Source organism: Harpia harpyja, chromosome 14 (assembly GCF_026419915.1).
Source record: "Harpia harpyja isolate bHarHar1 chromosome 14, bHarHar1 primary haplotype, whole genome shotgun sequence".
Classification (NCBI taxonomy): Eukaryota; Metazoa; Chordata; class Aves; order Accipitriformes; family Accipitridae; genus Harpia; species Harpia harpyja.
The window spans coordinates 850,125-875,620 of NC_068953.1; the positions used below are offsets into that span (position 1 = coordinate 850,125).

The following is a 25,496-nucleotide window of genomic DNA, read 5'->3' on the forward strand; positions in this document are numbered from 1 at the left end:
GCAGCCCGGGACAGGGCTGCTGCTCCAGACCCCCCCATCCCTGCTCCTGCGGCTGCTGGGATCAGCAGGACGGCATCGCTGTGGAGGGGCTCGACACCCCCCGGCTCCCTGGGTCTGGGGGCACGTGGCCGTACGCGGCACTGCGCTGGGCGTCAGAGGGACGGGGACGGTGCTGCAGGCAGGGCGGCAGCGACAGCTCACCTGCAAGCAGGGCAAAAAGCCATGGCCTTGCAGAGGGGCAGGCAGGGCGCGGGCAGGGCCGGCCAGTGCAGGGTAGCAGCGACACAGGGCCGGACGCACTCGCTCTCAGATGGCGGAAAAAGGGGAAAAAAGAAAAGGGCAGGAGCGGGGAGGGCAGGAGCGGGGAGGGGAGGGCAGGAGCTGCAGCCTGAGTACAAGCCACTTGTCGACTTTCTTGCAAGCTCCAAGATGCTGTAGGAGGGTACTGGCACAGGCATATTACATTTATTTATAGGCATTTCTGTGGCACTCAATTAAACGCTGTGGTGGAGATATTGCAGCATGAAGAGTATTTAGAGCCGTTTAACACCTCTTAGTCGGCAAAAGCCCATCTGATCCCTGCAGCGAATTGGGAAAGCGTGCATAGCAAGGGCAAGAGCAAGGAAGACTGCCCTTTCCCGACCCCATCTCCACTTGTGAAGAGAGACGGGATCACTGCGCTTGTGTCAGTGCATCCATGAGCCTCGCATGATGCTCCACTGCTTCTAGGTCAGCAGGCGAGGGACTGGCGTCCCACAGCAGGACACGCATCCCCACCTTACCCAGCTCCGGCAGAGCTGCTGCCCTCCAGCCGCTCCTGGGCAGGCAGGGTGCTCAGCCCCCCGCAGCAGGACAGCCAGCCCTGCCACCCACGGCCCTGCCTGCGGGGGTACGGCGGGGGTACGGCAGGGCTCCTGCCCCTCGCGCTCCCAAGCATCCCCAGGTGCTTCCCATGCCCTGCTAAGGGATGGGACCTGCCCACAGAAGGGCACCGAAACTCCTGATGCTCAGGAAAGGCTCTTTCGCAGCCTTCGCGGGTTTCTATTAACTGCTCTGCAAAACCTCACTGCAACTTATCAGGATGGCGAACGGCTGAGCCAGTAAATCTCTAGATCTCAGGAAAGCCGTTGGGGGAGAGAGTTCAAAGGAAAGGCTGACAAGTGCACGCCAAGGTTAGCTCTAATTGCACCGCTGGAAATTCACCGGTGGCACTTTCGCCCTCTGATCTGTTCGCTCCCCTCTCCCGCTCCGCCTGCAGCGCTTGGCCTGCCCGTCCCCCGGCCGCGCAGCTCCCGAGCGCGGGGGAAAGACGTGCGACTGTCCAGCCTCGTGCCCCCACCGCCGCTTGCCAGCAGCGAGCTCAGGTCACGCAATGGAAGTGAGCAAGGCTGAAACGCAGCCGCAGGGAGATAACCCAGCCCCGGGCGATGCCAGTGAAGCACGGCCAGCCCCTGGGGCTGCCGCTGCTGCTGCTGCTGCCCCTGAGGACAAGCCCGTTCCCACAGGCTCTCCCACGCCATCCCCCCGGCACCACGAACCCCGAACCCACCGCCACCCGGCAGCGGTGACTTCGCTCCAGCCGAGCACGCACAGGAGCCCACCGCGGCCGCGCGGTGCCGGGCGGCAACACCGCGCGCCCGCACGGGAGATGCCCTTTCTTCTGGTCAATAATGAATCTGCAGAGTTGGTGCCGGCGGAGCCGGCGAGCAGCATCCCTCGGCCAGGGGCAGGATGGGGCCGGCGGGCGCGGGGTGGCCGGGGCTCACCCCACCAGCTGCTCCCGCGCACCCGGGCTCGTGTCGCTTGCAAATGGATGCAATTAAGTTGATACTGCAGCGGGACCGTAATTGCTGTTTCCTTAGCTTGGCAACACGACCCCGGAAACCCCCATTATACTAATCACTGTCAAACGAACACAATCGCAGAACGCATAAAAACCTGGTGTACTTCATGGTGAAATATAACACCGCAGAAGGCTGAACCGTGCCATAAATCTGCTTAGCACTTAACACTGCCTGCTAAATGGCCCCGCTTAATTATAGCTCTATAAACATGACTTTATAGCAATATCAATATAGTCAAAAATCAATCCCGCTGATGGACAAATGGACAGACTCACGTCCTGCTGACCCCAGGGCCGGGCCACCGCTGCTCCCTGCGGCACGGGGCGAGCCGGGCTCCACGCTCCCGCGGTTCGGCAGGGATGCCCGTGGATGCGCCGCTCCCGGGTGGCTCGGCCCCGCTCCTCGTGCTCGTCCCAGGCACGCCACGACCCGGCCGCTCTCCACTGGACACAGTTTCCAACCTGCCTTCACCCAGTGCTGCTGCTGGAGCCGCAGACAAGACATTAGCATTACAACCCACACTGATCTTTGTCAATTATGCTACAGTATTTGAGCTCTAACCAGCTTTAAATTGAATCAGGACGAAATCATCAGTATAAAAAGAGCCCGCACCAGCCTTTCAATTCCAGCACTGGGAAAAAAAAAGTTATACATCTCATAATGGCCTTCTACCCCATAATGAACAGGAAAAATAAATTAGATTCCCAGCTAAGGGTATATTTATACAATTTCATTATGTGCCCATGAGCAAGTCTGGTTTTCACCAAGATAAAAATGAGCTCTCAGCAATGCTCGTACTAAATAAATGGAGTGATTTAACAGCTTAACAAGGAGCGCGATAGAGGGGTTGAGGAACAATGTCAAAAATGGAAAATAAAAATAAAAAAAAAATTAAAATGCTTGTATTTCTTGAACTGTGCTAGCATTGCCAGGCCGGATTCCATCCGCTGCCCTCGCCCAGCAGCTCCGGGAGTGCTGGCGGGCTGGGGAGACGGGAGACTGCGGCGCTGGGACCACAGGCGCATCCCCAGGCTGTGAGCATGCAGCATCCCGCTCCGCTCAGAGCAACACCAGGGAGACACCTTCCTACTGCTTCATTTGCCGGTTGCTCAACATACAAGTGATCCTTGTGAGCCAAAAACAAAAAATCAGGTCCCTCTCCTTGCTGGCTGTCAGCGGGGCAGGAGCGGGTCCAGGTCCGACTCGCTTCCTAACATCCCTGCAGCTGCCAGGGCCATGTGTGCCGGCTGCCTGCAGGAGCAGCAAGGACGTTCGCGGCAGCTTTGGGGCTGGAAAGGGATATTTGCAGCCTGGAGGTTGCTCCCAGACTCTGAAATGTTCAAGCCAAGCAAGGCTCCTCTCCCGGTGCTGCCCAGCGGGGAGGACGGTGGTGGCACTGGCTGGCTGCCCCGGCAAGCTGCTGCCGCACCCGGCCACCAGCACTGCCCTGCTGACGGGCTGAGACACGCTCGCCATAGGGACGGGGCACTGAGGAAGCCGGGAGCTCACCGGGAGCTCGCCGGGAGCTCGCCCTCGCCCGCTCGGCTCCGCAGCAGGTTTGCAGGCAGCGCTGCGCGGCTGTGGCACCACGGCACGGCGGGTGGATGAAGCAGCCCTGGCCCCATTGCCCAACGCATCCAAGCCCCTGTCCTCCAGTGCTGCCGCGCGCGCAGCCCATGGTCCTTCTAGCCAATTTCACCAAACCCAGAGGGAAATTCCCAATTCCTTCCTCCCAGCGGAGCCTGTTTAATCAACCTCCTGTTATCCAATTCGGCCACGAGCCAACACCCAGGCTCGCTTTTCCCGCTCCACTTTCAGCCTTTCTGCTCGTGGAGGCTGCGGCGCACGTCCCCCCACCCCGTGAATCTCCCTCACACACAGCCACGAGGGGACCCGGCCAAGCCACCCGCGCGCGCCGACGGAGGAGTTTGGAGGAGCTTTTCGCCCTTTGCAAGGTTATCTGCTCCTGGTGAAGGCTCCTCCATCCCACCTTCTGCCACTACTGAAAAGAGCGTGTCAGCTCCCCCCGGGCCCCCATCCCGGACCACACATCCATCTGGGCTCAGCATCGTGTATCTTCTCCAGCACAGTCAGGCTGATCCTAAATCCATAACCCACACTTGAATAGCTCATCCATTTAATGGCAGATAGCTGCCAGCAGGCAAATCTGTCCTCTCAGCAGCAGCAAAACCAGAGCTAAGCAGTTGCCTTCTTTTTTTTTCCCTTTTTAAATCAATTGTGAGGCCACATGGTCCATCGGAGTGATCTGGGGACCAGGAGCCATCTCCAAGACGGAGCTGGCTGGCTTGGCTGCCTATCACAGCTCTCCTGCCACAAGGTGACATTTCCCCCTCCATCCTCCCTACCCCAGGGAGCCGGGAGGATTAATAGTTCAACAGGGCTTTGGAAATATGTGCGCTGAGAGTTATGAGCCTGATTCATAATAGGAGTTCCCTCCCCTGCTACAGAGATTAATCGCCGGTGCAAATGCAAACACCATTTGGGCTCAACCGTCCCAAAACGCAGCGCAGCTGGAGCACGCTGCCGGCTCGCCCCACACCGCTCGCACCCGCTGATGGGGTTTTGCGACGCGTAACGTTGTCGGAGCCTTTTGTCTGCGCCTTTACCTCGAGTATTATGGAAAAATAAATTTGTTGTGGAAAGTATCAGTTCAAAGCGACCGAGTGCTGCATGCAAACGAGGCGCAAGCCCTGGAGCCTGCCCGCGCTTCCTCTTACCGGGAAGAATTACTGGGCAGCCCTCCTGACACTGCACCTGCCCAAGGATGGGATGGAGATCTCCTTCCCCAAGAAGGCAAGGACCATCCCCACAATGCACTGTCTTGGCTGCTCTGCCATTAGTTCCTTGTGTCCCTCTAATATAAATAACGACCAGATAATTTGTAACATGCTATCTTACCCAACCCCAACCAAAGCAGTTTCCCAGGTTGCTGGAATCCTTTACAACCCCCCGAAGGATCAGCAAATGATTTTTCACTCTTTCCTTTCAATTTGAAAGAAGAAGAGGGATCTCGGCTCAATAGTAATTAGAGCGAACTGCAGCTTTTAAGCAGTCAAAGCTCATGTTACCACTGAGATGCAAGAATGATCTAATCAGACACCGGCATCAGATAACCAAAAAAAAATAAATCCTTAAGGAGATGATAACAGTTCATATCTGCCCCGAGCTGAGGGGCAGCAGGGAGGGAAGCGATGGAGACTGCCCAGCAGCACAGGGACCAAGACACAGCAGCAGGAAACCTGCCCTCACCTCTGCAGGGTGCTCGGCCTTCCTCCCCAGGAGGAGGAGGAGGAGGAGGAGGAGGAGGACTCCCACACCTCCCTGCGGACGTTGGCAAAGGGCAGCACCTGCCCTGCCACCTCCCCGGCCGAAAGCGTGGGTCTGATGCCAGCTCCCTGAGATGGAGGAACGCGGGCAGCTGTTGGGGGACACCCCGTCTCTTCTTCTCCCCCCTCCCCGGTCCCACCCCCACAGCCCCCACAGCCCCCACAGCCCCCCGCAGCCGCCTGCGCCCTGGAGCTCCCCAGGCAGGGCCGGGGGCCACGATGCCGGCAGAGGGGTCCCGCTGCAGTGCTGGCACCAGAAGGGAAAACAAATGTGCTTTCCCTGGCTGCCCTCGCTCTGCCCCCCCCCAGCTCTCCTGCTGCCCCCCTTTGCCCCTCTGCACATTTAATCTGCCCCTCACCCTGAACCAAGGAGGATGCAAGTTCAGTGGGGCTGGATGCTATGGATTAGATTGCATCTGTCTGGGTATAAATAATTTACTGCTTGATGGTCAGAGTGAATTTAATTAGTTCTTGTTCTCCTGATAGAATCAGCCCACCGCTGCTAAAGCATTTCACTCCGAATTAGCCTGAAAAGGACTAACAAGGCAGCGCTAATTTTACACACACGACATCCCCCGCAGTCTCTGAAAATACAGCTCCACGGAGCACCGTGCACTGCCGTCCCCACGCGAGGCTGGGGAGAGGGAGGGCACAAGGGAGCAAACCAGGGGCAAAGCCTGGGGAAGGAGGGAAGCGGGGTGGGAAGGAGGGAAGCGGGGTGGGAAGGAGGGAAGCGGGGTGGGCAGAGCCGGGCACCGGCTTACCAACACCCATCCCTTCTCCTTTTGCTCTGCGCTTACTTCCAGCTCCTCGGGGATCTGGGGAGGGGGACAAGGGGACAGGGACCTTGTGGCCAGCAGAGACGATGCTGCTGCCCACCAGGTCCCTTCCTGCCCGGGAAGAGGGTCCCCGCCAGCCCAGTGCCCACCTCGCCCCCCCTTCCAGCAGCCGGGGTCAAGCCAGGCCGCTTGCTGCTGGAGGAACACGGGCTGCCACTGCCTTGGAGAAACACCAACACACATCAGCGCTCCCTGGAGATACATGCCCGGTCACCTGGAAGGGAGAAGAGAGGAGGGAACGGCGGGGGCAGCCGCGGCCACGGCCCCCAGGCACGGCAGACGGGCACAGAGCCCTCCAGCAGCGCCGGGTCCCAGCAGCCCCCCCCAGCCCTTGGCTGCACCCCCAGCCCCAACAGACTGCTCTGGCCCCCCCTGCGTACCGGGGCCCCCTTCACGCTCAGCATCCCGTCTGGGTGCAGGCTGCACATCAGCCTCGACCAAGACGGAACTGGGCTGTCCCAACGGGTTTACGTGCAACCCAAGGAACCGAAGGCAGCACGAACGTCCCCGCTCCACTGGCTGCGATCGCTGCGGACCCCGAGAGCACGTTGCTCCAGGCTGCGTGCAAACACATGGAAAAAACAGTCTCGGCCCCCAAAATGTGCTGTGGCAGGGAGAGGGCTGGCAGCGAGGGACGCAGAGGCAGCGTTAGCCGATGCGGCAGACGAGGACGCCGGAGCCCGCAGCGCCGGCTGCACGGGGCGTCCCGGTGGGCAGCGGGACACGGGCAGGGCTGCTCTGGCAGCAGCTCAGCAGCGCAGGGCAGCACTCCCATGGCCGCCCGCCCCTGTAAAGCATCACTGCATGTTTTCCCTTCGCTCTGTAATTAGACCCTGGTTTCTCCTCTAAGGATAGAGTCTCATTGACCGCAATGCTTTACTGGTCCTGCCTCCCTCCTCTGACCTACCCTGTCTCCACCACAATTTATGCTCCACATTAGCAGTCTACCAGAGCTGCTTCCCGTGTCGCCGGGGCGAGGTGGCACTGCAGCCGGCTGAGCTGCACGGAGCCCTGCCAGTAACCCCAAACCCCACTGAACACCGTGGCGTGACACCTGCCCTGGGCTCAAACCCCTCTGCAGACACGAACCCAGGACATCTCTGCCCAAAAACGAAATTTTGGGGACGTGGGGCCAGTGGGGAAAGGCTGAGCGAGCAATTCCAGCAGCGGGGATGCTCTGGGCTGTGCCGGAGGGAACCTGCCCAGGGGAACCGTGTGGGGGACCGGGTGCTCCTGCTGATTTCTACCTGGAGCGGAGGGAGCAGAAGGGCACCTCCACTACGGAATCACCCCCCCAGCAGCTCGACTGCTGCCTTCCCTTCACTCCTGCACAGTGAACTTAACAGGCTCATTTTCTCCACTCCGCTCCTAATCGCAGGGCTCTGGCTCTAAGCCTATAATCCAACGTGCAGCATCTCACTCAATAAATCACCCCGTAAAGGCGAAGCAGCCAACAGCTATCGGCAGCTGTCAGGACCCTGCGGGCAGAACCCACCCGCCGGAGCTCCGTGACCTCTCCCTTCGCCCCGACAAATGGCTGCTGGGCCACCGGCGCCACAGGCAGGGATTGCGGCAACGCTGCGTGGCACAGGCAGGGCTGCGGTGCGGAGGCATCCCCAGGGCACGGCGGCAAGGGCAGGGAGCAGCATCCCTCCCCTCCTTGAGCTCATCCTCCGGGGCCAGCACAGTTCCAGAGTTGCTCTCCTGCTGCCAGCTGCATGCCTGTATGATCTTGCCCTCTCTCCTATTTACATCTAAGCTGGGCTGACAACTCCTCCTCATCACAGTGCCAGAGTCTTCCTCGGAGGCCATGCATCTCAAGCAGGACAGCACCATAAATATTGCATAGGAGGTGTTTCTAATCTAGTTATGGGTTCGGCCTCTCACGCTCTTCCATCAGGGAGCGTTGGATTGAAATTGAAGTGTATTAGTATAATTTTATCAGGTTTTATTAAGGCTAGGGTCTTACGTTTTTGATATATAGTTTTAATTAAGTTTTAAGTCAAAGAATGCAGTCGCTCATATTTTATCTTGCCATGTCACATCAGAGGGAGGCAGTTAATCAGCACATACAAAAACTTCCCATCGCCAGTGATGAACGTTCATGAACTTTGCCTGCAGAAACCATCTTCCCTCCATCGCTCACAGCAGGAGCCCGCAGCCTAACCGACCCCTCTGCCCAGCTCCAGCTCCCTCCTGCTCTCCAACGCCAGCGATCCTGCAGGAACCCACGCAGGCAGGGAGGGAAAAGCCTCCGGACAAAGAGGGGAAGAGGGAAGGTGGCCCGGAGGCAGCTGGCACCGGGGGCTGCTCCCGGCCGGGCTCAGCAGCAGCAGCTGCCGCTGCCAGCGGGAGAGCGGGCAGGGAACCAAGAGCAGGTACTGGGAATGCTGGGAGAGGCACCTCCTGCCCACGCTGCCACCCCGCCGGGTCCTGCGAGGGGACGGAGCCAAGGGCGATGCTCCGGTTGAGCCTGTTACCAGAAGTCCCCTCCTGCTCCCACTTCCCCACGGCCAGCAGATGGGCAAACCCAGCGTGGGGGGCCGTGCACAGCCACCCACCGCGCTCGCCCCCCCAGCCAGCCCGTGCACCACGGCGGCGAGGAGAGGGGAGCGATGGCCAGGAGCAGCTCTGGGGTCGGGTGTTCGTCTCTCAGCCAAACCCCCCTGGACCTACAGCATCCCCGGGGCTCTGACGGCCAAGGGGACCCTGCCCCACAGCACAGCCACGGACCGAAGGGCCCCGTCTCAAACCATGCAGCGTTTTGTGCTCAGTTCGCTCCCGCCACAGGCAGGCTGCCTCCTTGGCATGTGCATGCCAGCCAACCCTGCCCGGGAAATCAGAAACCGGGAACTTCCCCACCAGCGGAGCAGTGCCGTGCCAGCCACCCTCAGCAAGCACAGAGCCAGACCCGCTCCTTCCAGGCGAGCCCCTTCCCAGCAGCAGCCCTCTCCGGTTTTACAGCTGGACCCTCCCCAAGCATCCATACATCAGCCTGCGGATTGTTCCGCTGTGTGCCCGTCCCAGCTCCAGGCTGGCTCCAAGCGCCAGGATGAATGGTCACCTCTCTCCTCAGGACAAACACGGGGCTCCAGGCTGAGCCACGCGCTGGAGCCAGGGGCCAAGCCTGGATGGTTCCCTCCAACATGGGAAAAGGGAATCCCAGCCCTCAGCCGTGGGGACTGCCCTGAGCCCACAGCGGGCACCCAGTGGGTGCAACAGCCCCCCGAGGACGGTACAACCCCCGGCAGCTGCCAGCCCCAGCATGTCGGCACTGCCCAGGCTCCCAGGAGCATCGCCAGCCAGGTGCACTTCTCTCCTCTAAAAAGAGCGGTTTGGGGACGTGAGGTCTGTGCCTATCTGCCAGCGAAGGCAGCAGATGGCATCGCAGCTTGCACCACCACTGCCCTCGCCCATTATGGCTCCCCAGCCCCGGGGAGAGCTGCTTCTCCTCGAGGACCAGAGGCTACGGTGACGGCAGATCTCTCACGGGTCCTTGGGAAAGGCTGATTCATCCTGGCTGGAAGGAGCTGCAGACGCAAGGCATAGCAGAGGCTTCCCACCCACCGCTCCGCCTGGGCACCGCGTTGCGCCCGGCTGCAAGCGCGCCCTCCCCACGCGCAGCTGGGGCGACACGGCCCTGGGAGCTCGCTCCGTGTTGGCCCCCCGCACACCTTCCCCCGGGTGGGAGCCAACGCAAACCCTCCACTGGCAGCCCCGGCCAAGCTCAGGTCTCCAGAGACCTGACCCAGAGCATCTTCATGTCCCCCAGCAGCGCCAGCCTGGGCAGCAGAGCTGGGGGGGGGACAGGAGCTTTGGGCACCCCCCCCCGACGCATGTGCCAAGCTTCTCCTTAGCTGGGGGGCAGAGATCTTGGAGGATTTCTGAGGACAGAGACAGCGACAGTTCAGAAACATTTCAGGTCCTGGAGCTTCTCTCGCACGAGAAGCAGAGGAGCCGAATGCAGACCTGTCTCTCCAAGTTGAGGTGCTTAAAAATTTATCATTGAACTTGCAGAAATGAACTCAATTAAAAACCATTTTAATGGTATTACATTAAAAAAAATAACTCATATTTCCCACGTCAAGGTTCTTGTCTGTAAGAGCGGCAGAAACTTCCAAGCGTAGCATTACAAATGATGGGGTACGCGCTCTGCCAGTAAAAGCCCACGCCAAGGCCGGCGCGTGCCCTGCTGCGCTCCGCTGGTAAGGGAAAGACCGATGGAGCGAAGCAGCCAAGTAACGCAGCGAGTACAGCCCACAGAGCCCCAGCGAGCCTCACGTCCCACGGAATTTTGCTCCCAGTTTGCTCCAGCAGCAGGGTCGGAGGAAGGACCGAGCTACCGGCAACAGCAGCAGCATGGGGGGAGCTCGCCTCACCCCAACCCTCCCGAGGGGCTGCGACGAAGCGAGGCCTGTTAACGCGGTGGGGAGGGGGGCAGGGGGTGCCCACTGCCGGAGCAGCCCAAGGCAGCAGCCCCGCTCCATCGCAGGATGCTCCGACAGGTCACGCGAGCGGGGACGGGTCTGGGCACCAATCCTGCCTCGCACACCGGCCCCGCAGTTACAGCCCTGCCGCCGCAGCAGCACGTCCCCCGCTGCAGGCACAGGCAGCTTCTGTCTATTTTAGGCTGCTCGTGGAGAGCTCTGGTTTTTATAGGAGGGAACCAAGAGAACCCCGGCTGCTGGGCTGCTGCTGCCGCTCGCTGCTTCCCCAACCACGCAGCCCCTGTGCCTAGACCTCTAATTAATTATTGCTGCCAACACGCAGCCCCCCAGCCTGGGCTGGCACTGGCCCATGTCCCCGAGCCTCGCGGGGTCAGCGCCAGCCATGAGACCCCCCACAGCACGTCCAGGTGCAGAAGGAACGAGGTGACCCCGGGAAGGGGGTAAGGGACCGCAGGAGCTCTCGGCTCTCGAGCGGAGCCCACTTCCCTGCAACCTGCTCCAGCATCCCGCTGCCTCCCCGGATAACCACGTCTCATCCTGGGGAACAGCTGAGCGGTGCTCGCGGCGGGCCTGGCAGGATGCGGCTACGACGCCGTCAGCAATGACAGAGACTTCTTTCCGAAGAGGAGGGAGGGAATCCCAGGACGAGCAGGAATGGTTCTGCTCATCAGCTGCAAGACTGATAGACTCGGGGAGGGGGGGATGTATTTTGCATTTCCTTCCTTCTCCTTTGCAAAGAAACCGAGATTTGGGGTTGGATTTGAATTTCATCCAGAAGAAAAGAATTTTCTTTGAAAAGAAAGCAGTTGGATTGCTCAACTCTCTCTGTCCCCATATTCCCATTAAAATGGGATTTGAGGCAAAGAGAGAGTTTCAAGCCAAGCAGCCCCACTCCAGCTGAATCACCAGGAGCATGGGTTACCCTGGGGCCTCACCATCGCTGCTCACCCCTCTGCACCCCACTGGGACCCCCACTGCAGCAGAGCCGCTGCTCGCCGAACAAGGGGGGGGCTCGGGGCAAACAAGCAGTGGCCACGCTGCGGCGGGGGGAGACGGGCCCCATCCCAGAGCAACTGTGTTCATAACCCCAGTCCCTGGCAGAGCGAGGCTGGGCCGCGCTCCGACCCGCAGCTGCTGCCAGGCAGAAGGTGCCGACGGAGCCGCATCCAGGCTGGAAAAGGATTCCCGGGGAGCCCGGGGTGCAGCCTGCGTATGGGCTCCGGACCCCGCAGAGCAGCTGCAAGCACATTGCCAGCCCTGGGCACAGCTGCCCAGGGTGCCAGGCTTGTGGGGTGCCAGGCTTGTGGGGTGCCTTTGCATCAGCTCCCCTTTTTTTTTTAAAAAAAAAAAAAAAAAAAAAAGCAAACTTGGGTGCTTCGCTGGGATGGAGAAGCCCTTTCCCATCCAGCACGGTTAGCGCTGTTTCCTCGCTGCTGGCACCCTGACCCCCTCCCCTCGGCACCTCAACCGCTTGCCGGACAGGCAGGGGCATCCTGCCTGCACCCTGCTGCCTGCGCTCAACGGAGAGGCAGTGGGGAGCAGGGCTTCCCACACACACGGGCTGCAGGCACCGCTGCCCAGGGGCTCCTGCCTCCCGCATGTGCCAGGGATGCTGCTGCCCAGCTGCAGCCCCCTCCCTGCACTGCATGCGACACCCAAGCCCTGCGCCCGCTGCAGCGGCACGCTGCGCAGCATGCCAGATGCCCGCCCTGCATCCCCTCCACCCACACCAGTGCCGGGCAGGCCCAGCGGTGGTGCCGGCAGGGCCGCGGGTGCCTGTGCCGAGGCTGCAGATAAATTTTAACTGGGCAGCAAGAGAGCAGGGGAGAGCGAGCCGGAGAGCGAGCGCGCTGCGTGTCATTTCAATGCGTGTATTTATATCCTTCACCGACGCAGCATCCCTTTGTAAAGCCACGGAGCGTGTATAGTCAGGGCTGTCAGTTCAGCGGCATGTTACAAGTGTTTGATATGGAGATTTTGGCAGTGGGAATGGATGTACCTCGCTGAGAGGTTTATGTAAAATGACAGCTTCTGGAAAATGAAGCACTCAGATATAAAAAAAAAAAAAAAAAAAAAAAGTGCAAACAAAAGGGAAGAGAGGCCTTCCGCTCGGCAAGTCCAAAACAGATTTCTCCTCCTCGCCGGCCCGCGAGCATCTCCCCACCGCGGCCAGAGGCAGCGTGCAGGCAGCGCGCAGGCAGCGCACCAGCTGCACCAGCCCCACCAGCTCAGCTCGGCTGGTTCGAGCTTCACACCCGCACTCCCCCGCCTCAGACCGCTGCCCCATTTCCATTTCATCACTCCTCCTCTCCCCCTTGTTTACGGGGCTGAGCCTTTTATCGCTGGCTGTGCGTGGGCTGTGCGCGGGGCGGGTGGGAGGAGGGTGCCTGGAGAGCGCTGCTGTCAGCGGGCCCGGGGAGATGCTCCGCAACTCCTGCCATCGCAGGGCTTGAAAATGGGGGATGCTGCGCAAACAGAGCGAGACAGCGGCCGGTCTGTCGTCGTCCCCCCCCGCCATGGCAGGTTCCCCCCCCATCCTGCCGCGGTGCCGCGCTGGGGGACGGATGGCGAGCTCTGGTCAAAGAGCAACTCCAACACCCATCGGGAAAGCGGTGGCAGCACCCAGCTCTGCAGCGAGGCCGAAGTCCGGCTCGCACCTCCAAAGCCGCATCTTCCCCGGCATGCTCTGCCGCAGCTGGCTCGCTCCTTCGGCTTTACACCCTCTTTCACCACCTCCAGCCCAGCGGGGATGCGTGCCCATGGCTAGGGTGGAAGCAATTCCTGCTACAGCTATAATGATCCATAAAGAAGCTGACTTGTTTCTTACCTCTCCGAAATGAAGGATGGTGATTACCCTACATCCCAGTCCACAAAGCTTAATCCAAATTGATGGCCTCCCAGAGATTGCTTCTCTTGCCTATCACCCAATCCAATACCCAACTCTCCCCTACCCACGTCTACTCAGTAGCAAAACGTCAGAGTAACTCACGCAGGCTCTGGACAGAAAGGCCATTTATCCTCAAGTGAAAGGCTCCTAGATGAGACATTAAATTAATGGCGCGTTAGGGAGAGATGGCAGCGCCAGCCTTGCCTTCCTACGGGGCCCCAGGCAGCAGGGCAGGGGTCTGCTCTGACCCCTTTGGGAAGAAACCCCTCTGCAACCCCCAGGGCTGCTCCTTAGGGTCTTTGCAGCACATCCAGAGAATGGGAGAGGACCAGCATGCCAAATGGGAGAGGACCAGGATGCCCCCAAAGCGCATCTGCCCAAACCCCACCATACACCCCAAATTCTAATTCACGTCTCAGGACAAACGCACCTCCACACACACACGAGACCATCACCACTTTGCACAAGGGCTAAAGCAGAAGGAAACAGCAGTCCTCAAGTTCTGACCCGGGTCAGGGTCTGAAGCATCCCCCTAACTCTTGCAGCTCCCCCGGCATGGAGCAAGCAAGCATCTCTACAGGCTTCCAAGGCTGCAGCAAGAGTTTTCTCACTAACCACCCATCAGAGCAGATTGCTGCAGGGAAGAGCAAAGCCCTTGCAACAGCACACACTCTGCAGAGATCCCAGTTATGGCCACAGCTGTCCACTTACGCACCAAACCAAGCAGTATCCACAAGGAGCTTTCATGTCTAACAGCCATGCCGGAGACCTCAAAACTCAGTGCCCAGCTACCCTGCTCCTCCTGGAGCAGGACAAACCGCCCAGCTGCACCAGCCACGCAGCAGCATACAGCCACACAGGATGCCAGCGTGGGTCTGGAGCGCAGCACTGCTGCATCCACGCGCACCTCGGGCTCCAAACCCTGTTTGTCTGCTCAGGTAGCAGCAGAGCAGCGACACAGCACCCTGGGGGGGGGCTCCCCCACGCTCCCCACTGATACGACCCAGCTCCACTGGCGCCCAGCTCCCACCCTGACCGAGAACATCTCCCCGGTGCCGCCTGTGAGCAGGAGCCCAAAGCCCCCCCCCCCCCCGGGGTGGCAGCCCCCGCTCCCCTCCCCGGGCCGGGGTGCGGAGGCACCGACACGCAGAGGCAGCAGCGCTGCAAGGCAGACGCTGGGCTGGGCGCAGCTCTGGCTAGCTATAAATATCCAGGAGCAGAAGTGACAACAAAGGCTACAGCTGAACTGTGCACCATATATCACGGGAACACAGCACAGCCACCGAACTTAACTGCCCTGTATTTCCCCCCCGCACTCGAGCGAGACCTGGGAGAAAACACTCTCTGATGTCCCGTCCGTTGGCAGGATCTGCTGGCACACGCGCGTTTGTCCCTCCGGAGCAGCCGGCTCCTCGGCTACCTGAGCAGCGGGGCTCGCCGGTGACCCGGCAGGCGAGGCGGTGGGGAGCCTTGGCCACAGGCACCGGGACACAAACCCGTGGGAGGTGGCAGCTCTTTCCCTGGCAGCGCCAGGCTCGGGCCACCTGGCTCCACTGGCTCTAAGCATCCTCGTTACTGAGAGCCCCTCGCTGACCTCGGGCATCGCTGAGCAGGAGCCCGGGCATCCCCAGCTGCCGGCAGCCCCCTCCCCTCGGCCGGCCAGCGTTGGGCAGCTCATCCTCATGCCAGCCGGGCAGCATGGGCTCCCACAGCCCCGAGCTCAGGCAGGCGAGCTGACGAACACTCGCACATCAGCCCTCCCTTTTGCTGCTTAAGATATCCTCATTTCTACTGCACCACAGGTGTGCGCGGCACTTAGAGCCAGAGAAGCAGCCGAGCTCCCTGCCAGGAGAGCTTACTTTCTAATTAGACAGATAACAGCAAATCATGACAACAGACCACCGTGGGGAATGGCAGGGACTGCTGCTCTGCGGACAGCGGGAGCTCTGGGGCCTTTCTGACAGCTCCTCCGCTGGCTCCGCACTCGCTCCCCGCAGCCGGCCGCGGGAACGCAGCAGCAGCCCCCGCTGCAGCCACAGCCCCGGATCAAAAACCGGGAGGAGGGAGAGAGGGGAGCTGCCGGAGGGCGGCAGGGTCCCTTCACCTGCTCCCCACCACAGCCCTTCTCCCCGGGCACGGATGAGAAGTCCCATGCGCGCTCCCGAAGAGGCAGGCAGGAGGGAAACATATTCCGTGCAGGATGAGGCCAAAGCCACACCTGCACCACAGGCACTGGTCTGCCCTGCAGAGCGTTGCAAGCCCTGTTTGCGTGGGTGGGGAGCACCCCCAGCACACAAGCACCGGGGCAAGGGGTCCGCAGAGCCGGCACGCTTCGCCCCAGGGAGGGACACCCCATCCCACCTCTCCCCGCCGGCTCTGGCACCGACCCAGCACCCATCACACCCCGAGGGAAACTTCTGCGGGGAGCAGCCAGAGGAGCCCCGCACCCCTTGGGGCTTGCACGGAGCCGGAGAGTCGCCGGGGGAGCCCGGGCAGCCTGACTCACCGGCTGCACGCTCGGCGCTGGCTGCCATCGCTCCCACCACCGCGGTGGGTGGGCGGCAGCGCCGGGAAGAGATGAGCAGGGATGCGGGGGGCCGCGGGGAGGGTGTCCCCGGAGGAACAAGGAAAACAAACCCAAACCCAAGGGATATTCACGGAGCCGCCCCGGCCAAGGAGCGAGCGGAGCCACGAATGTGCCAACAGGAGGATCCCGGGCAAATCCAAGAGGACTCGAGCACCGCTCTACTCCTTCGTCCTCCCCCAAATTCTCCTCAAAACCAGACGTCCCCTCGCGGTGCAAGGCTTCGGTGCGTGCGTGCGCGCGCATGTGTTTTCATCCCAGTCTTTAAATGAGGTCTTTGCTGAGAATTTACAATTCCCTCATGGCCTCAATCTTGCAAAGATTGCTTTTTTAACACTGTTGGGCTTTAATTCTAATAAGCCTCCTCTTTATTACGGAACCAGGTCACATTGCCTTGACACTGCAAGAAAATCTTTCATCGGGAAGGAAAATGAAGAAGGGAAAAGAGAAATGAAGAAAGGGGGGGGGGGGGGGAAGAAAGGAGAGACAAACAAATAAAAGCTGCTCACTTCATCCGGGGGACTTTTTGAACCAGGCAAACAGCCGGCGGGCCAGCAGCGGGGCTGCCGGGGAGAGGTGCCTTCCCGCAGCGCCGCTCGCACCCCCGAACGCGCAGAATTATTTCTGGTGCGGCTTCACCTCCCACGCACCCTCCCACCCTCCGCTGCTTAAAAATGCCGAGAGGAGCAGGAGGGGAAGCTTGACAAAACTTTGACAGACATAATGAGGACAGAGTTCAGCCCTGCCCTGGACAGATGGCCGTTATCACCAGCCCGGCGCAGGGCTCCTCATTACCTGGCCGGCACCGCGGGGACGGGAAGCGGCGCAGCGGATCGGAGCGGCAGCGCCAAGCACCCGCGAGACCCAAATGCCCCTGCCAGCAGAAATCAAAGCCCTTCGCTGGCAGGAGAAGGCGGCACGGCTTCTCCTTCCCATCAAACAACTGCTCGAATATGGATTTTCCCTTCTGGAGGCTCCCTACCCTCCAGCATCCCTCCCAGCGCCTGGCCCCTGGGCTGGCTGGGGGCGGCTGCTGCCTCCTCAGCTCCCCAACTTCTTGGGTTTGCCTGGCTTAGGACATGTTATTACAAAACATCTCCTGTCAGTGTCTTATGTCATGGCCATCGCCATGGAAATGGGCTGATCTCATAACCCACCTTGGCTCCCTGCACCTGCATCTGTGGCCTCCTGGCACAGCATCAGGACTGGGCTCGTTTGTGGCTCATTAAACCCCCTGCCCCCATCAGCTCCTGGACAACAAGGTCCTATTAGCCGAAATACAGAGCAACCCAGGACTCCCAAGCACCAGACTCCACTCCCAGTGCCTCCCACCACCTTCCCCATCCTGCTCGGGGCTGGACAGGCAGCCCCAGAGCCCCCCCATGCCCCGTGAGAGCCTTGTATCATGCAGCAGAGAACACCCCAGGCTGTGCCGATGCACATCGCAGGAACCCCTCATGCTGGCGAGCCAGTTAATCTCTGTCACCGACGGCATCTGGGGGCTGCGCAGTGATGGGGGGGCCCACAGCAGCAGGTCCCCTGCAAGAGAAGTGCCCGACCAGCATGTCCCTAGTCCCCAGTCTGCTGTCGGGGATGGCTGCAAGGGTGCTCCTGCACACGACGGGCTACGGGCACTGCCGCGTCCCACGACACCCGCTCGTGGGGCTGCCAGGGCCACGAGGGATGCCGAGAAAGCAAAGGAGAAGCTGGAGGCCACCTGCGCTGGCCAGGCCACCGCGGCACAGCCGCCCTGGGCCATCCCAGCAGCCCTGATCTGGGATGCCCACAGCCACACCTGCACAAAGCCACCGGTGTCCTCCACACCGTGCCCCCAGCAGCCGATCCCAGCGCAGGAGGAGACTCCAAAACCAAGCTCCCAGCACTGGTACGAGGGCAGGGGTCTGCAGCTCCGCTCAGCAGAGGCACTGCAGCAGGAGGGAGCAGCTCCACCAGCAGTGAGGTTTCCTCTGTCCCGGACAAGGAGCCAGAGCCCCAGCCCTGGGTTTTGGAGGTCAGCGATCCGGATGGGGCCGTTGACGCCGTTTAGCGTGCAACAGCGTACGGAGAGCGACGGCCACACGAGGTGCATCGCTGCAGAGGCAGCTGGTTCAGGTAGCCTCGTCCCTTGCCGACCCTGGAAAAGGCATTTTCAGCTCCTGTGCTTGAGCTGGGTTGTTTGTGTTATTTGTTTAGCACAGGAAAGGCAGGGCTTTACCAAGGCAAATAGCTCAAGCACAGGAGCTGAAAATGCCTTTTCCAGGGTCGGCAAGGGACGAGGCTCCTGAACCGCAGCCTCTCCCCCCGCAAGAGCACAGCCAGGATTACGGCGGGGGGAGGCCAGGGCTGCTCCAAATGTAGATGTTTTAATTCTCAACACTAGCAGCTGCACTTAAGGCAAGAGAGGCAGGGAAGCCATGCACAGGAGTAACCATGGCAACTTCACGGAAGTTAAATAAAAACTTCTTTAAAAAAAGATAACGAGGTCCCTGAATCATGCTTTATCAGCTATGTTGCTATAAAGATCGAGATACAGCCAGCTCAGGATTCCTAATTACTTCTGCAATATACTGTAGATAGCTTTATTTAAAAAAATCCGGCTATGCGTATAATTATTTAGGCCCTTCTCCATACCAGGATCTGCATATTCCATGAAGCACCTTCCCAGGCGGATCTGCCTGCGAGAGCCCTCCCGTGCAATGCCTGCCTGCTCGCAGCTCTGGGGGCTCCCGCGGCTGCACCCCGAGCCCTGCTCTCGTGCAGGGGGCACGGGGAGAGCCTCACCGGCGCTGCCGGCACGTCCTCCCGCCGCGGCACTGCCCGTGCACCCAGCCCTGGCTGTAACACGGCTCTGGGCAACTGCAGCAGCGATGCGCTGCCGTGCAGATTACCTGCGCTGCCTGCAGAGCCCCTCGGCGCAGAGTGATGTTCTCCAGCAGCATCCACCATTTGTACGTGCTGAACAGCCGTAGCTGCGCACAGAGCCCCCGCGCAGGCAGCGCCGCAGCCCCTACCCCGCGCCCACCGGAGAGGGGCTCGAGCACTGGGCTGTGACACCCCAGCCATGGGGGCCACCTTGCCAGGGCCCAGAAAGCGGCCAAAAGCAGTGTTTGTCCCCAGTTCAGCCAGCAGCTTGTGCCAGCTCGATGCCTGCTACAGCGCTACGGCAGAAATTCCTTCATTGCCCAGAAACCAAACCACAAGTTGTGTCAGATTTCTAATCCTTTCTTCCTACAAAACGGACTCTCGGACAACCCCAGTAACTCCTGGAGAGTGAAGAGACCTTCCCAGCTGCAAACAGACAATGCTCAATCATATCCACAACCCAACAGCGCCGTGCCCATCAGGTGTTACGGACCCGAATGCTGCTTGGGGAAGTTTCATTAAAACCCACAGTTTCCATCAGTGACAGCAGCAGCAAAAGTGGCTGATGGAGGGTCTGCCAGAGCCCAAAGCTTTGTCAGTGCTCCCGGCGACCCAGGGCCTCCCAAACCCATAGACACGGGACACCGGTGCCATCCTCACCCACCTCCCCTCCCGCCACCACGCAGTTCGAGCCCCTAAGAAAACAGCACCGAAAGCTCCCCAAGCCCAGCCAGGGATGCAAACCCAAACCCACCCAGCGAGGACCCGGACGGCGCAGCGGCTCCATCAGTTGGCATCGCTCCGTTTCTGGCGAGCACGTGGCGCCTGCCGAGGCGCCCTGCTCGAGCATCCACCGAAGGGGACGGGTTTACTCTGACCGTCACTGCCTCGGAGCCACCGCTCCCCGCCTCGTCCCCTGCCTGCAGCCTCGCGGGACAGGCAGCGGGGCCCTGGCAGACAGACCCTCGCCGTGGGGCACCGTGGAGAAACAGGGCACGGGTGGGATGGGGAGCGGGAAGAGCGCTCCAGCGGCTCCGGGGCTCGCCCTGCCCTGGGCTCCCTCCATCCACCCCAGGGATGCGGAGCGGGGAGATGCCAGCCCAGCCGCCCCAGGCTGCCTGCAGCGAGGACCAGTGCTGCTGCCTGCCCCAGCTCCTGCCCCGCAGACAGGCAGCACCCGGCCAAATCTTCTCACAGGGACCGAAACCAGCCAGCGCTGCCGGCCAGGAGGCAAATCCCCCAGCGCAGCACTGTTAACTGATCGCACGTTACCACGTTTCCATCTGGACTCCGGTTACCGGCTTAAAATTAATTTTTCTTTCTCACTGGCCAATTCGCAAAGACGTCACATTGAACAAAAGGATGCCGGGTCTTCTGCTAATAAGAAGGATGCACCGCGTGCAGGTTTAAATAGTTATTTGGATTCTTTATTTTCACAGCTTATGTTAAGACTAAGTGAATTATATGTATTATTTACTATGTTTTTAAACTCATTTAATTTAAGCTGATTCTGAATGGAAATTAGAATTCAATTAATATGTGGGGGGAAAGTCAGCATTTTGAAGCAGATTATTAGTAAAGCTACATTAAACACACTGGAAGCATAAATGTCTAGGAACAAGTTCTATATTTAAAAGTGGATTTATTCAGCAAAGGAAGTATCATCTGCGGTCCAGGAATTGAGGAACCAGTTATCAAGGTCAAGATTTTATCAGCAGGTCTCAGATTCTCACATCTGTGTTTTACCCAGAGCTTGATTAAGAGTTTAGGAATCTGGAAAACTCTCCCTTTTTCTCTGGCTCCCTGCTTTCGAATTAATTGTTTATCGATCCAACAAGAGGAAAATATTCTCTCCCGGCTGCAGAGGAGGTGAGCCTGTTGTCAAAAGTTGTTTTATCACTTCCATAAATTCTAGTTGCAGTGACTTCCCCTGGTTCAATAATCCTGTTTTCTCTAAGCATGGGCCACGCACACACCCTGCTCACCAACTCCTTGAGATGATTTTAGTCGATTACAGAACCCAGGCCATTGCCTGGACTCCCAGTTTCAAGAAATCCTAAATCAATCAGACTGCCCAAAGCGAGCATCACGGGTTCTACTCAAACCCCAGTGTGTCCAGGTCCTCCTGTATATTTAAATCCCATTTTCACCCGTCTCCTGCCTGGGCAGAGCCGTGCAACCGGGAGGGCACGCTGGGCATCCACAAGCCGGGCGCTGCGGCATGCCAGGCATCGCGGCACAACCAGAGGAGAGAACCGGCTGGAGCTCGGCAGCCGCCATCCCCCCCCAGGCCCTGGGGGGCTGTGGGCAGCATCTCATCTCCCCCCGCGGCAGCGCCAGCCGAGATCGCAAAAAAGCCTTTTTTTTATTTTCCCAGGCAGAAAAGAGTCCCCGCAGCAGCGGCACAGGCAGCCTGGCAGGGCCCACATGAGCACGTGGTTCCTTCGATGCTTGGGAAAAGCAACAGCAAAACGCTGGGGAGAAACCCCTTCTCCCAGCAACAAAACCCTCCGGACCCCCTCCCTGCCACAGCAGGATCCGTCCTCGCAGCCCCCTGTCCCCCTCCCCAAGCAACGAGGGACTGAGCACCGGAGCCGCTCTTCGCTCGGGAAGCTCACGCGAGCAGAAACAGCTTCAGTTTCTAGGCAGTAAAGCCAAAAAATAACTAAGGGAGAAAAAAAACTCAACAGCATCACGCAGCACCGTGCAGGGCTGCAGAGCCGGTGGGCTGGCCAGTTCCCCCCAGGCTCCCCAGGTCGGGGTCCCACGCGTACCAGCTATCTCACCTCACAGCCAGCAGCACGGCTGTGTACCGCGGCTGTAAATAGAATAACAGCTCTGCTGCCGCGGTGGCCTGAGGAACACGGCAAGAGCCACAGAGGGAAAACACAGCCTGAAAGGGAGCTTTGGCCAGGGGAGCCGGTGGTACCGGGACGCGGCGGGGAGCTTGGGGTGGGGGTGACACGCAGAGGAGTTTAAAAATTGCACAGATCCCGCTGTGCTGCCAAGGCATGTCCACGGCCTGGGGCTGAGAGGGGACGTCGGGAGATGCCAACAAGGGAACGGGATCACAGATGCCCAGCAAAGCCTGGGACGGACACGAGCCGCTGGCAGGACAACCCGCACCAGGCAGCGAGGGGGAGGGAGGGGGGTGGACGGACACACATACACACTGGATAATGAAACATGAAAAGGGATCCCGCACTCGTGTGCTCATTTCTACCCATTAGAAATTCAATCTTGCCTAGTCTGGAAGACACAATGATGCCTGGAGCATCTGAGTGCGAGCTGAGCAAAGGAGAGAGCAGGCTTTAGATGGGTTTATTAAAAACAAAGTTTAAAAAAAAAAAAATCAATCTCAATAACTAATGAAAAAACAGAGAAGAAAATTTTGCTTCCTCTTCTTGTAACTCAGCCTGTCAATTAATTTGCAGGAACGCACATCCCGAAATACCTCAAACGATTCCAGCAGAAAGCCCTGGAACAGCACCGACAACAGCCCCTGCCTGTACTGCGAAAGGTTACAGAGGAAAAAAGCAGCTGCTGTCGGCAGCCCTGAGCATCCCAGCCCTGCGAGGGAAGGAGCATCCTGGTGGGAGAAAGCACCGGAGCTCTCGGCTCAGGCTGCTGCCCAGCTTGCTGGCCGGGCGCTCCCCGAGGGTCCTGGGGGCAGCGAATCCCCCCGGGATGGCTGGAGCAGACTGCCGGCAACAGCCGGGGCAGGACAGGGGCTGGGGAGGGCAGAGGAGGGTCGCCGTGGGCTCTGAGCGGATACGTGGGAGGCCTGTCAGCTTACACGCTTGAAAATATGTCTCCTTCCACTTCATTGTATTCATCGCCGATGAGCAAAAGGCGTTCAGACCCATTTGAAAGCAAGCCGCTCTGCAGGTCACCTTTCAAACCCAGCTGAGACACTGATTCACTCCGCAACCTCAGGAAAGCACCTCAGTCTCTTGTACTTTCTTATTCCAGATGTGCAAAAAGGAGAGATGTTGCCAACCGACCCACACCGGGCACCTCTGCAGGCTGCTCCGCGGTGATGCCCGAGGAGCTCCAGGCTCCCAGCACCGCACGACTTCGGCCATGCAGATCCACGGCTGCACTACCTCCAGCTCAACCTCTCTCCACTGAGCTCAGCCTCAAACCTCACCACCGGCTCCCCTTCCTCTTCCACGGTTGTTTGAAAAGAGCAAATCAGTCATAAGAACTAATTATTCAGTGTACTCTCACCCCATAAGACTGTAAATTAAAAGAGAACTCAAATAAATTAAGGAACTTCCCTCATGCCTTTTATTATCTCAATAACCTTCAGAGGCATGTTATCTACTGTCAGCTGATCCATTTGAAAAAATTGTGACGACAAACTAATTTAGTAAATGCACACACTTAAAAACCTTTACTTACACACAGAATGACCAAATAAGGCCTGTGCTGGACGAGCTGCTTGAGACGTGAGTGGGATGGGGACACTTGCATCCCCACCCCGAGCGCCCAAACCAGCCGGCGTGTGCTCCAGCCCCACTCCTGCACTCCCCACCGGCCGGGGAGACCCGGGGATCCCTCTCAGGCATCGCGGCAAACGAGCTAAACCGTCCTACCCAGGGTGGGAAAGAAGAAACCTGCTGCGCTGGACAGGGAGAGAAAGCACCAGCAACCAGCAGCAGCACGGAGAGAGGGGCTCCACCGCCGGCCAACGCAGCGCGCAGGCTGCCCGGCCATCCCACCGCCTGGGATGTGAACGCGGGTAATTAAGGACGACATGTTCTAGTGATGGGAGATGGAGCAGTAAGCACAACTAGGAAAGAGGCCCTTTATTTTGAAAAGGAAGGAGAGAAAAACCCCAGCACTTGTCATAAAGGGACTGTGTAAGTGGGGAACATACGGAGTACGCACGACTGGCCAGGTTTGGGAAGGGAAAGCTGGAGGAGCCGGTCTTCCAAAGGCAGCATCACATGGAGCAAGGGTCAGCACCCTAAAACATCCTAAAACCTCCCAGCCTGCCCAGGTCCCTCTCGTTCAGGGGCAGCAGGAAGGCAAGGGACGGGTGCCGCAGCAGCCCTGCGCCCAAGCACAGGGGTGCCCACGAGGGACGCCAGCCTCGCGCTCCCGACAGCGCTGCCTCACGCCGAGCAAGCTCCCGGGGGAGACGTCTGTCGGTGACGGCTCTTTCAGCGCCTCCAGTTCTGCGACGTCTGTCCCCACGCGGTTCCTCAACTGCCAGGAAGGAGCGAGAGCCGCGACCGCCGGGCTGGGGGGTTTCCCAGTCCCATCCTGGTCCCTCTGCGCCCCTTAGGATACCTGGGCTTGGGCTCACAGCCACAGTAGTTCACCTGCCAGCTGGCCTGTGGGCTCCCGACCTCTTATCTTCCATGCTCCAAAACCACCCCCTCAGCTTGTCACACGAAATTTATGTCCCTAGTGAGAGGATCCACAGCCGTGCCCCAAAAGCAACCGCCTTAACCCTATGTGGCAAAGGTTTACCTAATGCTGCAGCAGAGCGTTTGTGTGCCCTTGTGCCAAGGCTTTCTGTGGTGCTGAACAATCCCACAGACCACTTCAAAGGAGAGGGGGGGGGGGGGAAAATACCTCCTGTATTTTCTGTGAAATAACAAGCAGAGCCTCACCACAGCTCCCCAGAGCCAAGAACAAGTCCTAACAACTGGCCAGATCTGGGCAGCCCTGCCAGCCCCAACCCGCTGCAATCATCCCTCCACAAAAATTATCAAATCCAGGCTCCTTCTCCATCTATTATCCAGAAAAACAGCCTTAATTTCTTGCTTTGTGAGGCTTTATCACGCCTCAACCATTTTAGCCTGAAACCAGGAAGCTCTTTGGGGAACAGAGTGCCTTCATCTATGTTTGCACAGCACCCAGCACAGCAAGGACTCCAGCCTGGCTGCAGCCTTTGGGTACCGCTGGAATGCAAATAACACCAGGGCAGCAGAATACACCCTCGAAGCGCTGCGAGACAAACCACGAGCCCCAGACATCCCAGAAAATGCCGGGCAGAATTAGCAGGGGGAAAAGCAAGGTATTCTCCAACCTCGCAGCCTGCCGCAGCGCACAGCAACCTGCGGCCACCCTGGGCTGTGCCCCCCAGGACAGAAACCCAGGCGGCAGGAGCCACCCTGCCCGAGGCCAGCCTTCCGCGGAGGCAGCAAGCGAGTTCCAAACCTTCATGAAAGGCAACCGAAAATAGTCGGTGTTGTTAATGTCATGCTTACTGGAGTGAGAAGCCGAGAAATCCCTGCTTCCCTGCTCTCTCCCCCCCATCCCTCCGCCTGCGCACACGCAGGCACTAACGAAGCCTCCCCAGCGCTTATCCAGGCTGCTCCAGCCAGAGGGATGGGTCCGTGCCCCCCGGCTCCTGCCAGCCAGCTGCCCGCGCCCTGCTGCCCGTACCCCGCTGCCCGTCCCCACGCGAGGCCTGCCCAGCGCCTCGGCGGCACGGCCGCTCCCCGACCCCCGCGCCACGTTTGTTTACTTCAGACATCTGCCTTGCAGCGTTGGGATGCGATGCTGCGCGCGGTGCAGCCTCCTGGCACGCACACCGGCGGGGGACCGCCGGCATATGGGCGGCTGGATAACGGCGCTGTGCACTTACACACGCAACACAAATAAAGCAGGTGACTCCGAAAGGCCTTCTCCATCCATCCCTCCCCACGCAGCAAGCCCTTAACACGCT

The 25,496-nt window shown here is 59.5% G+C and overlaps 1 protein-coding gene across 12 annotated transcripts in view; it reads right to left on the minus strand.

Moving 5' to 3' along the window:
- The window catches only part of RBFOX3 (RNA binding fox-1 homolog 3), a 190,280-nt gene that overhangs the window by 121,485 nt on the left and 43,299 nt on the right, over nucleotides 1-25,496 (minus strand). The gene's annotated exons all lie outside the window — the stretch shown is intronic.